The 15,508-nt window shown below is 39.0% G+C and overlaps 1 pseudogene; it reads right to left on the reverse strand.

Annotated features, from left to right (window-relative positions):
- Positions 1–9,783: 9,783 nt before the first annotated feature.
- LOC114700905 overlaps positions 9,784–15,508 on the reverse strand; it is a 70,004-nt pseudogene continuing 64,279 nt past the window's right edge.

Consider the following 15,508-nt stretch of genomic DNA (forward strand, 5'->3'; position numbering starts at 1 on the left):
AACATGCGTTGGTGGCTGACAGATTGTCTGTAGGATCAGGAGTTACCATGACTATGACACTTTTGAATAAAATAAAGGCACAAGTAGAATGTTAGGAGTCCTAATGTCTCCCTGGGATTTGTCTAAATGGCTGGCAAATGTTTTAAGCAAGATAATTCCTTTGCCGTAAAATCAGGGAAGTAACAAATAAAAACAAGACCTCTTTTTAGACATTATTTGAAATTTGTTTAATTAAAAAATTATTTTTAATATGTATAGATATTTTTGCCTGCAGATATGTCTATGTACTACCTGTGTGCCTGGTGCCCGCAGAGGCCAGAAGATGGCATTAGATTCCCTTGAACTGGAGTCTCAGGTGGTTGTGAGCTGACATGTGGGTGCTGGGAATCAAAACCAGGGTCCTCTGAAAGAGCTGCCGGTTCTCTTAACTGTGGATCCATCTTTTTCCATTTCCTTTAAAAGATGGCATACTCCTCCTGCTCCTGACTGACTCTACCAGCTACCTCCTAGAACACCAGGGGTCTATGCACCAGCACTGTGCAAAGTGAGGTACGCATTTGACACCAATAACCCTCTAGGTATTGTTTTTACTCCTGTTTTGACATAAGATGACTGAAGTTTCAACTGTCAAATCAACTTGCTCAGACTTCCCAGTGCAGTTAGAGTTTAAATCTTGACCTGTTTGATTCATTACAGCACAGGCCACAAAACCTCATATGATAAGTTATTTTAACTTATTTTCCAAATGTTGAGATAAAGCACTTGACGGAGTGAAGGATTATTTCTGGATCACAATCTAAGGTATAATCCATCATGACAAGGGAGTCGAGGCGGCAGGAGCCTGAAACAGTTTGTCACATCACATCCACAATTAGGAAACAGGGAGAGATGAATTCATGCTCAGCTCCCCTTCTTGATTTATACAGTCTAGAATCCCAGCCAGGAATGGTGACAGGCACTGTGAGAAGATCTTCTCATTTTAATTAAGGCCATCAAGACCCCCCCCCCACAGGCATGCCCAGAGGCCCAGCTCCCAGGTGGTTCTAGATTCTGTCAAGTTGACCTTTAATACTCATTATTACATATGTATTTAGGTTAAGAACACACATGATGTGAAGGGAGCATCAGGTACTATAGCCAACCTGTAGGTCATACAGCATTTTTAGAGACATCTTACTGCGGGAATCTTTTGGAATAAGTATGGATGGGAGTGGAAGAGAGGAGAGGTCCCGGGTGAACTGAAGACAGGGTAGCTCCGGAAAGGCCTCAGGATAGGATCCAGTTTTCATTTTCATTTTATACTGGAAAACCATAAGGTGGGGTGGGTAAGTGAGACTCTACCGAAGTGTACATGGCTATCAGCAGGTTGTTAAGGGCAACGGCCCATTGTTTCAGTTATTTCTCCAGGCCGGTCTATTCCAGATAGCAAGTGAAGTCGTGCTTTAAGTAAATCACTAAATAAATCAATATATCAGTATACAATAATTGGTCTTCTCTATCTTATTCTACTTCAATCCCAAATGAAATCAAACAGCTATAATAAAACCTCTATAATATAACAGAACACAGATCACTATTTGGAAACCATGTGGCCTAGAAATTGTTAAAAACTGACCTTTGTTCACCATTTTATCCTCAGCTGTGATCACTCTGTCAGCAGGCACATAGTAGTGCTAAACAAGTACTTCTCTTTTACTTTTTTTTTTTTTTGCCAAGCAAAACTGTTATAATTACTCAATGACATGTTCTATTTATCACCACTAAGAATGGCCGAGGGCCTTTCTCCAGCACATCACAGATTTCAGCATGAATGGGCCTGGGTGAGAAATCCAGAAGACAGAATGAATGTTAACCACACAGTTCTCCTAATGCAGGTGAAGGCAGGAACACGATGAGAGAAACCCTTCCTGACTCGGTGTGCTGCAGCCCTGTATCCAACCATAGGGCATGCCAGCTATGTGCTTTGAATTCTGTCTGGCTAAGTAAAGTCACCACCAGTGCTTGAAGTAAGGAAACCAGTCTGAGCATCTTGCCCAAACACAGGAGGGCTTATCTATCTATCTATCTATCTATCTATCTATCTATCTATCTATCTATCTATCTGTCTATCTGTTTATTGCAGTGCTGGGTTAGAACTCAGGGCTTTGCAAATATTAGGCAAGCATTCCACCACTGAGCTGCACCTCCAGCTCAGTACAGGATTTTTTTTCCAAAATAATATTTTTATTGTTTTTTTTTTTTTTTTTGGAATTTCACATCAAATACCCTGATCATACTCACTTCCCAGTCCTTCTATGTCTGCCCCCCTCTCTTGTGACCACCCCTCCTTGTGGGTTACAAGAATAGATTATGGAGATTCAGCTGTGTATTAAAGCTATACTTTGACTGATCAAGGGTCCATCCAATGGGAAGCCATTCATCATGGAATATTTGATGTTATACTACAGCCTTAATATTCAGCTGCGCCTTGCTATGAATTTCTTCTGGACCCATATATTAGGAGACTGTTTGGCAAACAGTTAAGCTTTTCAGACCTGCTGAACCTCTAGGTAACTAACTCCCCGGCTGAGCCTAGGAGATAAGCAGGCTGTAGATGCATAGCTTTGCTTCTTGTGCAAAGGAAGCTCAGACCATCCCCTTCCTTCAAGTCTAGGAGCATGGCAGACAGATTGACTGAGGACAATTGGGCTTTTTGTATTACCAGGTGCAGTAAGGACTGGAATGGAATTCCAGAAGCAGAGACAGAACTGCAGCAGAGAGAAGAGAGGAAGACAGAGATTCTGTAGAGAGGGTAAAGCGGATCTCTTGTAGAGTTTATCAATGCCAGGGGTAAGGAGCCAGGAAGGATAGATGGAGGACAAAGGAACAGAGGACAAAGATGAGACCCAAAGCATAAGGGCTTAGACATTACCAGGGCTATGAGGGGACAGAAAAAGTAGGTACAGAGAGGAACTGAGATTCAGGACAGAACTGAAGCTGTATAGACAGAGTTTTATCATAAAGGAATAAAGTAAATGGACAAAAGAGCATGGCATACATAGATTCCTTTCCCTCAGATACCCCACACCGGACATAGCTTCTTTCCTAGGACTCTGGGAGGAATTTTCTCAGGGCTGGAACTTGGGAAAATTCCGTTACTGCCCTCCCCCCAACAAAATAAAAAAAAAAATAAAGCAAGCCCAATTTGTGTTGTCCATATACTCACTGGAGCATGGTCAAACTCCCAGTGGCCCAACTCCTAAGGACAACCAAGTCCTTTTCCACCCACACCCTCACCAGAAGCCATCAGTTGTGGAGAGCTACACTTCAGCATTCTTATCACAATTTTAAAGAGCTCTCTTTGATGGCTTCCTTTTTAGGCTGTTACTTGGGGGCGGGGGAGGCTGGGGAGTATGGGTTATCACAGAAGCCTTTCATGTCCCTCTTTCCCAATTGCAGCATAGGATTTTTATGAGGCAGAAGCAGTCTTTAAACTTCAGTATGCCTGGGTCTGATCTCTTCTTCTCCATTGAAGGGTGTGTTAGCTTTCCAGTCCTGTTGTTGTGCCCAGATCGAGACCCCCAGAGAGACCACCAAGGACGAGCAAACCGGAATGCAAAAACAAGGTTTAATTCTGGATATCCAAATGCAATACAAGCCTAGGCAGGGACTTCGTCCAATAGATCCAATGCAGTGGAGGCTGGAGGAAGTGCCCACCTAACTGCAAGCTCAGTTTTTAAAGGGAAAAATCACAAGGTTACATCATTTAGGGGTGCTAGTACGGGTACAATTCTGATTGGCTTGTGTCTAGAAACTCCAGAAATCACAATTTAATTTTCCTTCTAAGGTGGTAGTTGCCCACCACCATTTTTCATTGGCTGCCCCAGATGGGGGCATCTGGTGATTACACAGTCACTATGGAAACTAGGGTTGGGACATTCTATGGTCAAGCAGTTGCCTAGGGGGCCAGGGAGAGGACATTCCATAGTCCGGCAGTCATTACCTCCTGACTACCTTGGACTCTGTACTTTTACATTTCCTGGTTTCTGGAATCTGAACTGACTGGTTTCAGTAACTTCTGGCCTGTTCTAGTAGCTTATGGCCTGTAGCTAAAAGGAGCAGTCTTAGGCCTTAGTTTTGGGGTGAAAGCATTTTGGTCTTATTTTGGTTCCACACTGTGACACAATACCAGAGAAATTGATTTTAAAAAAAGAAACAGCTTATTTAGGCTTTGTTTTCTACAGGTTTCACTGCAAGAACATTTGACTTGATTCTTTTTCAGGTTGTGGGGAGATAGTGCATCATGGTAGAAGCGTGTGGTGGGGGAAGAGAGAAAAGAGAGATAGAGAAAAGGGGGCAAGGAACAAAATATACCCTTCAAGGGTGTGCTCCTCATTATCCTACTTCCTCCAACTGCAGTGTGCTTCCTAATGTTTTCATCACCTCCGACTAGCCTATAACCCTTAACTACATTCATGCTTCCATGACCAGATAGAAAGAACTAAGCTGTAGTTATACATAGGTAGATTTATTAGAGAGCCTTACAGGCTGGGGTCTGAACAGTCCAAAAGTGGCTGCCTCCAAAGGAAAGGCCAAGGATCCAGTAGTTGTTCAGTCCACAAGACAGATGTGTCAGCAGGCCAGTCTGCTGCTGTGGTACCAGAGAGGTCCTGGAGAGCTGCAGATTTTCAGTCTACTTGGATTCCTGAAGAAGTGGGTTCTCACACCAGCAAAGGAATGACTCAGGAACAGGATTGTAGCTGAACTTTTCTCCGGTCCTGCCCAGCCCCTCAGCTGCTTATAAAATAATCATTTAGAAGCTTATATTAAATTATATTATATTAAAACTATTTGGCCATTAGCTAAGGCCTATCACTGACTAGCTTTTACATTTAAACTCAGCCCATTTCTGTTAATCTATATGTTGCCACATGTTCTGTGGTTTTACCTGTGTGCCATCACATGCTGCTCCTTGGACAGCGGACTGGCATTTCCTGACTCAGCCTTACTCTTCCCAGAATTCTCCTTGTCTGCTTATCCCACCTATACTTCCTGCCTGGCTACTGGCCAATCATCATTTTACTTAACCAAATCAGAGCAACACATATTCATAGCATATAGGACAACATTCCCATCATTTCTGTGTGTTTACTTGGGTCTGAGTGGCTGCCAGACCATGGGGCCAAGGGGCTGTGGGAGCCAGGCAGGACCAGAAAAACTTACAGCTACCCAGGATAGATGAACTTGCCAGTGCAAATTAAGGGTGGGCAGGCAAGCAGCAAAAGCTTTCTTTCATGCCCTTTTATGTGGGCTGCCACTAGAAAGTGCTGGCAAGATTTAAGATACATCTTTTGACCTCAGATGGTCCAGATTCAGGGTAGGTCTTTCCACCTCAGATAATCCAACCAAGAAAAATACCTCACAGGTCATCCAGCTGCTTGGGTTTTAGTTAATTCCATATGTGGTTCAGTTGACAACCAGCATTAACCATCACTGACCAGTCTGTGCCTTTCTATACAGAGCTTTCCTGCATATTCAATTTAAGAATTTCATCACTGGCTTTATTGACTTCAATTACATATTCAAATTCTGTAAGAGTACTTTAAAGCTTACTCAGTAATTAGTCTATCCTTAATGATTCAGTGCTAACCCAGAAATATTTCTAAATAATACTATAATAGGGTGACAACATCAAGGTCAACTACTTTTGGAACCCAGTGAACTTACTACTCACAGAGTGTTAAGAATATCAACTAGAGAGCTGAGTAGTGGTGGTGCATGCCTTTAATCTCAGCACTTGGGAGGCAGAGGCAGGCAGATCTCCATGAGTTTGAAGCCAGCCTGGCTTACAGAGAAAGATCCAGGACAGGCACCAAAACTACACAGAGAAAATTTGCCTAAAAAAAAAAAAACCAACTAGAAAAGAAATAACATACAATCAGTAGCTGTCCTAGTTACATATCTATTGCTGTGATAAATCATCTTAATGAAAGCAACTTATGAAAGAAAGAATTTATTTTGGCTTCAGTTGCTGAGGGATTTGATCCATCAAGCATGGAAGGCATAGCAGCAGGGGCAGGAGGCTCACTTGTGGTGATATTTTGTTTGTGCTTTTACAAATGAATTTTGCTTGGAGATCAGAGTGTGGAGCTAGCCACTAGAGGCCCGGCAGTGGTGGCACACACCTTCAATTCCAGCACTTGGGAGGAGGAAACAGGAAGTGATATGGCTGGGCAGAGAGAGGAAGTGATAAGGTGGGTGGAGACAGAAGCTTGGCCCCTTTCAGGCTGAGGATTCAGTAGAGGTAAGAAGTCTCTCTAGTGGCTGGCTCCTTTACTGATCTTTCAGCATTTACCCCGATATCTGGCTCCAGGTTTTTGTTATTAAGACCAATTAGGATTCGTGCAACCCTTACTGGTCATGTTGCATCTGCACTTAAGAAACAGAGAGTGAAAGAAAGTGGAGGCTGACCATGGAGATTCCAGTACCACCCCAGTGATCCACTTCTTCCAATGAGGCCCTACCTCCTAAAGGTTTCTCAGTGTTCTCATAAAGAACATCAGCTTGGGATCAATTGCTCAAATATGGGAGGGGGACAATTCACATTTAAGCCACAACAGTAGTTTATATAAACATCCTAAAATATGATCCAAGTGTCCCAAAATCTTTGTAAGTATATATTTCAATGTATCTTATACTAGAATTTTAGAATTAAACTTCTGTTTTTATTGCAAATAATGCTTAAATTTTATTAGCATGTATTAATTGAGTAAAGCAATAGAACTTACTATTTCATCTTTATGTGTATCTGTTAGAGTTCTCTAGAGGAACTTAAATGATAGAATGGGCATATATTACAAAGGTGATTTATTAGACTGTGTTACATGGTATGATCTGGGTAGTCCAGGAGAGGCTGTCTGCATGCTGTCAAGAGACAGTGAGCCAGCAGCTTCCCAAGTGATGCCTTGGCAGTTCCAATCTGTGCTGAAGACCCCAGGATTTCCAGAGAGCCACTAGTCTCCCCTTCACATTAGAATGCCACATCTGGGTTCTGATGGTGGCAAAGGCTGGTGTCAGTGACAGCAACAGTGTGGATGCACGCTCCAGCAAGGTTGAAGGTGGGTAAGCAAGAATCACTTTCTCCTCAGCTTTCTGTTCAGGGGAGGATCTCCCCCAGCAACTCCTAGGTAATCCTAGAAACATCGCACAGACCTAGCCCAAAGGCATGTATGTAGCTGAATTGATCCCAGATTCAATCAACTTGACAATCAAGATTAATCATCACATTATATATAATTAATTTTGATTATATTCACTACTCTTCTCTCCTTTCCTTTCCTCTCACTGTTACTTTTCCTCTTTCCTAATAGTTACCCTTCTATCTTCATGTCTGCTTAGTTATTTTAAGGCTAAATATGTATATACTTGTAAAAACATACATATCTCATCAGAGTGATCTCTTTGGCATGGTGATTTCAACTACTTTGAGAATACAACTAAGAATAGGATTGCTATACTGTACTGTATAAGGTAGCTCTAATTTTTATGAGGAAATATCATACTATTTTCTATAGTTCCTATACTAACTTACATTACTGCCAACAGTGTAAGAATTCCCTGCTCTCCATATCCTCACCAAAGCTCGTTATCTTACAAAGAAAAAAATTCTAAAAGTCTAGCAGCAGCAGCAAATGCCTAGTTAGAAGTGATAAATACAAAGTAAACTTAAAGAAACAACAGCAGGGGCTGAGATTGTAGGTCGGTGGTAGAATACTGCCCAGCATATATTGAACCCTAGGCTCGATCCTTAGCAACATGGGTACACACATACATACACACACATACATGTGCAAATCAGTAGCATTTACATAAACAACAAAGTAACTGAAAAAGAAATTAAGATGAAAAATCTCACTTATAACAGCCTAAGAATAGAATAATTAACTGTTTAGCCAATCATTTACTTTTATAGGATCTATCTACTGAAAACCATGAAGCATAATAAATGTAATTAAAGCTTATGTAGCTAAATGGAAAGATCTCTGCTGTCTGGTGACTTCCTTTAAATTGCAATATTCCCTTTAAGTTAGAGGTTCATTAACACTAAGGAAGTAAAGGAAACTTACAAGTCTCAAGAAGTAAACAAAAATTGCAAGTCTCGCCGGGGGTGGGCAATGCTTTAATCCAGCACTCGGAGCAGACCAGCAGATCTCTGTAGTTCGAGGCAGCCTGGCTACTAAGTAGCTCAGAAAGCAAAGCTACACAGAGAAACCCTCTCTCGGAAAAAAAAAAAAATTGCAAGTCTCTGGAAGATTCCAAAGCTTAAAAGAGTCACAAAACTCCACAAGGGTCACAGTTGCTGAAAACAGGAGATACAGATAAGCTACCTGCAAGTCATATAGGGAACTCCATTGATACAACTCTCATGTGCTGTCACACATGGCGAGAAGGGCTTTTCAGTGATGCATCTATCCTTGAGTCATTGTTTACTAGATTTCTTTGCTCATTCAGTTCAGGGTCCAGCTTAGGGTATGGTGCCATGTACAGTGGGTGGATCAATTAGCAATGTGCCCCACCCCTTGAAATGCCCACAGGCTTACTTGATCTACATAATTTCTCAATTGAGATTCTCTTTCCAGTTGATTCTAGATTGTGTAGAGTTGACAGTTAAAACTAGACAGTCTCCTGCCTTAGCCTCCCAAAGAGCTGGAATTAGAGGCCCGAGTCAACCCCAGCTCTTTAGACATTCGTTAATCCAATCAAGTTGACAATAAAAAATGATAGTTTTAATACAGAAAAAAAATACCACTGGACCCTTATGTATAAGAATCAACTCAAAATGGATTAAAGACTTAAACATAAGACCTCAAACTAGCCAGGTGTGGTGGCATACATCCTTAATCCTAACACTTGAGAGTTAAGAGGTGGTGAATTGGTGAGTTCCAGGGCAGCCAGGGCTGCAGAGTGAAACACTGTCTCAAGACAAAAAGTAAAAATAAAATACTGTCTATAAATGGAAAATGCAAATCAAAATGACAATGAAATCACCTTACACCTATTTGGTTGGATATTATAAAAATAGATAATCCACTGTGGTTTTTAGAGCCATGAATTCACTTTGGTTTGATTTCTGGTTTTTTTTTTTTTTTTTTTTCTTAAGCTGTTAAGTACATGCTGAGTGACTTTCTCTCTGAGTACATGACAGGATGTATAAATCTGGTGTGGTGGTACATACTTGTTATCCCATGAATTCAAGGTCAGTCTGGGATGCCTAGCAAAAACACTCTCCAAACAACCAAATCACCCTAGAAAATCACCCAAACGGACAAGAAAAAGTGTTTGTATAATAAAAGGCATTCAGTTTATACATTCAATTGTTAGAATGCTTGAAATAAAATTGTTCACTAGTAAAATTACTTATTAGTGCAGTACATTCTGTTTTACAGAAAGCAAAAAGTACATTGACTGGTGTGTTCCTTGTGTTACTTCTCTCTCCCTCAGCATCTCTTGGAAACTGGTTCCAGGATGTCCTTGGATACACAATTCATGGATACTAAGTCTGTTATAAATAGCAAGCAGATAACTCACATCTTTAGGTTCCTTTTAACACCAAGATAGTGTAAACATCATCTAAAATGTTGTCACAACCAAGAAAAGTATGTACATGTTCAGTACAGTTTTCCCTGGTGTTTTTTATTCATAGGTATGGAACCTGTGAACAGAGAGAGCAGCTGTTGGCTTTAGAAAAAATCCTGAAGCTTGGGGTTTTCTGAGGCTAGTAAAGCAAGGAATGGGAGAGTTCAGTTAGAAGCAGAGGTAGCTTAGCTCACGGTCATTTGTGTATGCATAGTAATTTGCATTCCAGTGGTTTAAACGGAGATACTCCTGACGAGGCTGGGCATACTGTGGGTGGAAGTAAGATGGAGAGAGTCTCTGGAGAATAGCCCCCACTCAAATGGCAGGTCAGCTTTCTCTGGATTTGGGGCATTTCCCCAGTCCTGGTGTATTTCCCTAGAGCTCTGGCCATCTTCTGGTAAGTCATGACCTTCTGGTTGCTTTTTCTTTTCACTTAAAGTTCAGCAAGCTTTTCTTTGTTCATGTTGTTGTTATTTTGTTTTAATATATATATATATATATATACATATATACTGAAAGATGCCTTTGGTTTTGTCAGTCCACTAAATATAAGATGACATCTCAGAGCTGCACAGGGATTCTTAAAGGTATTCCAACTGTCAAAACTTCCTCCTGAATTTTCCTCCCCTTTGCTGGAAAAGGACAGGTTTTATAGCTGGGTTTCAGTTATGTTCTACAGGGACTGATGGAGTCTTTCAGTTACAGTTCTAAGAACCATTTGTTATACTTCTCCAATTACAAGCAGGTTCCTTTGTAGGTGACACCCATGTCAGCTGAAATTGCCTCTGACCTGAGGATAATGGTTAATGAAAGTTATGTAATTTTTGTGTTCCAAGGAGTATTGAAGCTCTCCAATCGAATACTGTCTCAATGCCTCAAAAGCATCTTCAAATGCTTGACCCAGCTTGCTCAATGCAAGTCCTTGTTCATTAATTAATTGTAGAGTATTGGGCTGAGGGTGAAACTCAGTGGTAAAGCACTTACCTACTCACAGGCACAAGGCTTTTGGTTCTGTCCAACACAGCATGTGCTTGTACAAAGTTATACACAGAATTTAAAAGTATGTCTTTTCACGAAATACAAAATGTCCACATTATTAGGAGTGAGTGTAAGATTGCATTAGCAAAGAGAAATATGGTTTGATGTTAAGAGAATTGGCAGAAGTATAGTTATCTGTATCTCATAAAAGATCAGGAGAGAAAAACACTGGTGAAAGCAGGCCTGAATTACAAACAGGAGGTCCCAGATACCATTAGCAGCATAACAAGGGTTCAATGAGGTTTTGTCTGAATTGGAATTTATTGTGATGGGCTATTTCAGTTTGTTTCATGTAGGAATCGAAGGTGAATGATTACCAAGACTGTAAGACTGAATGGAAAAATAAAATGGAAGTCAAAGAAGAGTGTTAAAAGAATCTTATTAATTGAGAATCCTTAGAGCTACTTGACTAAGCACAGATGATGAAAGATTTGTAGTAACAGTAGCTCCCCAAAGGAATATTTGCCATCCCAATAGAACATAGCCTATAAATAATGCCACTGTAACTGAAATACTAAATGTAATTCCAGGGCTCCTGGTTTCTAGAAATGCATATAAGCCACAGTACAGTCCTTGTCTTGCATGGATAAATGAACAGATAAAAAATATGAAAGTTTCACTTGTGTGAAGATATGGAGTGATTTATTCATAGCTGACCTCTTGGCCATAGATGGCCACCATTCCTGTGTGTGCTACACATACAGTACATTGCCAGGAAAAGGCCTGGATCACATACCGTATTAAACAGATGCCCACCAAGAACCCGATTTATTAAAATATTAGAATTTTTAAATTTGAAAAATTAGAATTATAAATATTGAAATATTAGACAGTGATAGTAAATCAGTGAGTGAGTGTTACTAGTTTTGATGAGAGGCAAGTTTTTCAGATGTTGGTCATTAAAGTTTCCATAGAAGAACAATGGTGGTTTTCCATACTTAGTCATAGTTTAGTAGTTCATGTAGAAATTATAGAAAGGCATGGTGATTATTAATGGTGATTTTGTATTATGTTTGGTGGAGTTTTTAAATAAAGAATTAATCATTTTAATTAGTTTGGTGTGTGTGAATGGTATTTGAATATACTATGGCAACAGAGGAATATTCTGAGTTATAGGGGTCAAATCCAGTGATTTGAAGACTACTAGTATTAGGGTTTTCCCTGGAGTTGGCCATAGTCACGTAATTAGAAAATTATAATGAGGTATATGCTGCTGAATTTAAAAATATGGGAGACTGAGTAATATATGGGGGTGAAAAAAGTGGTCTTGATGGGTGTGCTATAAGTACCTCTGTGTTATGTAAGGAATTGATTACTAGTTGTTGCTGGCTGTTTTTTTATTCATTTATTTTTAAGTATTTTTGATGTTACTAAAATACTGAAATTAAATGATATTGTGATAGAAAGTTATATAATGAATAAAGAAAGGAAATAAAGTCTACTCATTTTGATTTGATGTATTATTGTGGCAGATATTTGGATAGTTTTAGGGATCACTTTTCCCAGTCACAGCTAGATTTGATGCTGTATTTTTAATGATCATAAACTTTTAAAATAATGAATTTTGGTGAACTACAGTTGGAAAAGGAGGTTAGAGAGGTTACATGTAGATGAATATAATTTAGTTGTGAGAGGAAAGATTATTAGCTTAACTTCGTTGGCTGTGGTGAAGCCAAGGGTAATAATAAGGAGAGCTGTTAAAGTGATTTGGTATAATTACTCAAAAGCTGTTTAATGAAGTAATATTGTTTAACATTAAGAATTCTACAAAGATATTTCCAAATTACAAGGTATTGAAAAAGGTTAGTTTTCACTACTGTTGGTATATTAGTCAGGGTTTTCTAGAGGAACAGAACTTTAAGAGTGAATATCTATCTATCTATCTATCTATCTATCTATCTATCTATCTATCTATCTATCTATCTATCTACCTACTTATCTATCAATCATCTATCTATATACCTATAATCTCTCTATGTATAAAATATCTCCCTCTCTATATGTCTCCCATACACACACACACACACACACACATACACACACACACACACATTTGAAAGGAGATTTTTTAGAATCGTTTAAAGTCTGTCGTCCAGCTAATCCATAATGGCTGCCTATGAATGGAAGGTCCAAAAATCTAGTAGATGTTCAGTCTATGAGGCTGGATGTCTCAGCTGGTCTTCAGTATATGCTAGAATCCTGAAGAAGTAGGTTCTGATTCCAATGAAGGAGTGGACTTGCTATCAAGAGTGAGAAGAAGCAGGCAAAAAGAAAGAGCTTAATTCTTCTGCATTCTTTACATAGGCAGCCAGCAGCATTTGTGGCCTAGATCAAGGGTGGATCATCCCACCTCAAAAATCTAGATTAAAGGTGTATTATTCCATCTCAAAGATCCAGGTTAGAAGTGGGTCTTCCCACTTTAAATGATTTAATTAAGAAAAAAATCCCTCACAGGTATGCCCAGCCATTTGAGTTTTAGTTAATTGCAGATGTATTCAAGTTGATGACCAAGGATATCCATCACTATTTGTAAGGGTAAAAATCAAGGTGACCCCCAAATAACAAAAATCACTTCATGTTGTTGTTATACAGCTGTTTGGGAATTGGCAATAAATCCAATTAGTAGGAAGTAGTTATTGGTATATGACATGTTGGCACATTCAATATTAAGGTCTTTGTCATATTAGAATGGCATTCTACTGTATTCTAGTAAGTTGCAGTCTTTCTCTCTCTCTCTCTCTCTCTGTTTTTTTTTTTTTTTTTTGGTTTTTCAAGACAGGGTTTCTTTGTGTAGCTTTGCGCCTTTTCCTAGAACTCACTTGGTAGCCCAGGCTGGCCTCGAACTCACAGAGATCCACCTGCCTCTGCCTCCTGAGTGCTGGGATTAAAGGCATGCACTACCACGCCCGGCTAGTCTTTCTCTTTTTAATGAGAAAGCAGTGCATGATAAATTTTTGACTGTGTCTCCTATTTTTCAGATTATATTAACAGTGTAAATATGCATCCTGAACATTAAAAAAGTAAGTCTTTTAAAAACATGTATGCAGACATGAAAAAGTCATCTGGGACTGATGATGATTAGTGTTACTGTTAATACTGGTTAAGTCCAAATGGAAATGTGACAATTATTTTAATATAATTTTGTGTTAAAGTATAAATGATTATGTTATGGAATTATCTTTTTGTACACTGTGAAGATGTGTCTTTGCCAAAGTGCCTTCTGATTCGTTTAATAAATGGCTACATGGCCAATAGCTAGACAGGTAGAGATTAGATGGGACTTGCAGACAAAAAGAGAGCAAGCATGGGGAGGATGAAAGGGGGTGGAGTTGCCAGCCAGATACAGAGGAAGCAGGAGATGAACATGCCATGCTGAAAGAAAGTACTGTAATGTGATAGAGTGTAGATAAGAAATATGGTTTAATTTAAGATGAAAGAGTTAGTTATCAATAAGCCTAAGTATTGGCCAATCATTTGTAATTAATAACAATCTATCTCTGTGTGATTATTTGGGAGCCGGCTAGTGGGACAGAGCTGACAGGCAACCCTGATGAAAAACTTGGCCTGCAAGGCTATGAATAATATTGTTAAGGCAGCTACATACAATGAGGGCTTGGAATGTTAAATTGTTACTTAATAAAGGATAAAAGTAGATTGCCATGAAAGCCCTTGCTATGAGTATAATACTTGAGGAAAGTAGAGCTAATATTGGTGTGAGATTTTTTATTGAAGAGAGTAGTCAAAGCTGAAAATTCAGTTAGTTTTCCAGTTGTTGCTAAAAGTAGGACAATTTGTAGGTGACTTTTCAAATGTTAAAAAAGAAATTGAAATTCTCACAAGTTATTGTTTATAAGAAATCATGCTACATATGAAACAAATTTAGCATTTTAATAAGTGTATAAAATAGTTTGTAGAACTACTGTGTTACTATCTATTCAGCCATATTATCACCCAATGAATAAAAATGACATGATTCCCATGATTCCAAAACAATAATAATGATACTCTTTCCCATCATCAAAGAGTTAAAACAAATCACTAGCAATGATTTAGGATGAATAATAATAAGGAATGTATATAATACTACATGGTAGTAAGTTTGAGTGTCTATTATAAACATATTTCTCTTAAGTGATAAATGACACTACTGGTATAGTTACTGAGAAGTAGTCTCATTTAAGGTAGCAGTTATGTTTCTACTTTGCATGGTGATTCATTGTTTATTGGGGATGATTGCTTGCTGGCTTGAGATAAGTTTTAATATAAGAATCATACGAAAACTAAGTGTTTATTTAATAGAAGTGTTACATATAGCTGAAGTAGAGGTTTTTTTTTTTATAAAGATTTGTAAAGGAAATTGTAACTATGTGTAGATAGTAAAGTACTTTCTTGTGAAAAGGATAGGTTAATTTAGCTTTGCCAGGGTCCACAAGAACATGAAGTAGATAACAACTGATACTCATAAGGTCAACCTACCAGATGAACAACCCTCTGATGGAGGAACCTTATTAAGCAAGGTTTACAAGACCGTTACCTATGAATAACTGACTTCTGTCTGTAATTCTCTTGTGTGCTACCATTATTCTCCCTTAAAATAGCCATGGGATTCTTCTCACAACTGTTGGCACCGTGTTCCTCATTTATTTAGCACTGCCATTCCTGTGAATTGACAGAAGGATGACTTCTTCCCATACTGCATAATTTTGGTGAATAAAATAAGTTTTCATAGTTAAGCCTTTGTTCCACAAGATGGTGAGAAATTTAGAAGCCTGTTTTCTATCATTAGCTAGCTGACAAGGTAATTATGTACAATTAACTAGACTGAGTGTCTCTTTGAATGGATCGTAAGTTAAAC

This window comes from Peromyscus leucopus, chromosome 3 (genome assembly GCF_004664715.2).
Source record: "Peromyscus leucopus breed LL Stock chromosome 3, UCI_PerLeu_2.1, whole genome shotgun sequence".
Lineage (NCBI taxonomy): Eukaryota > Metazoa > Chordata > Mammalia > Rodentia > Cricetidae > Peromyscus > Peromyscus leucopus.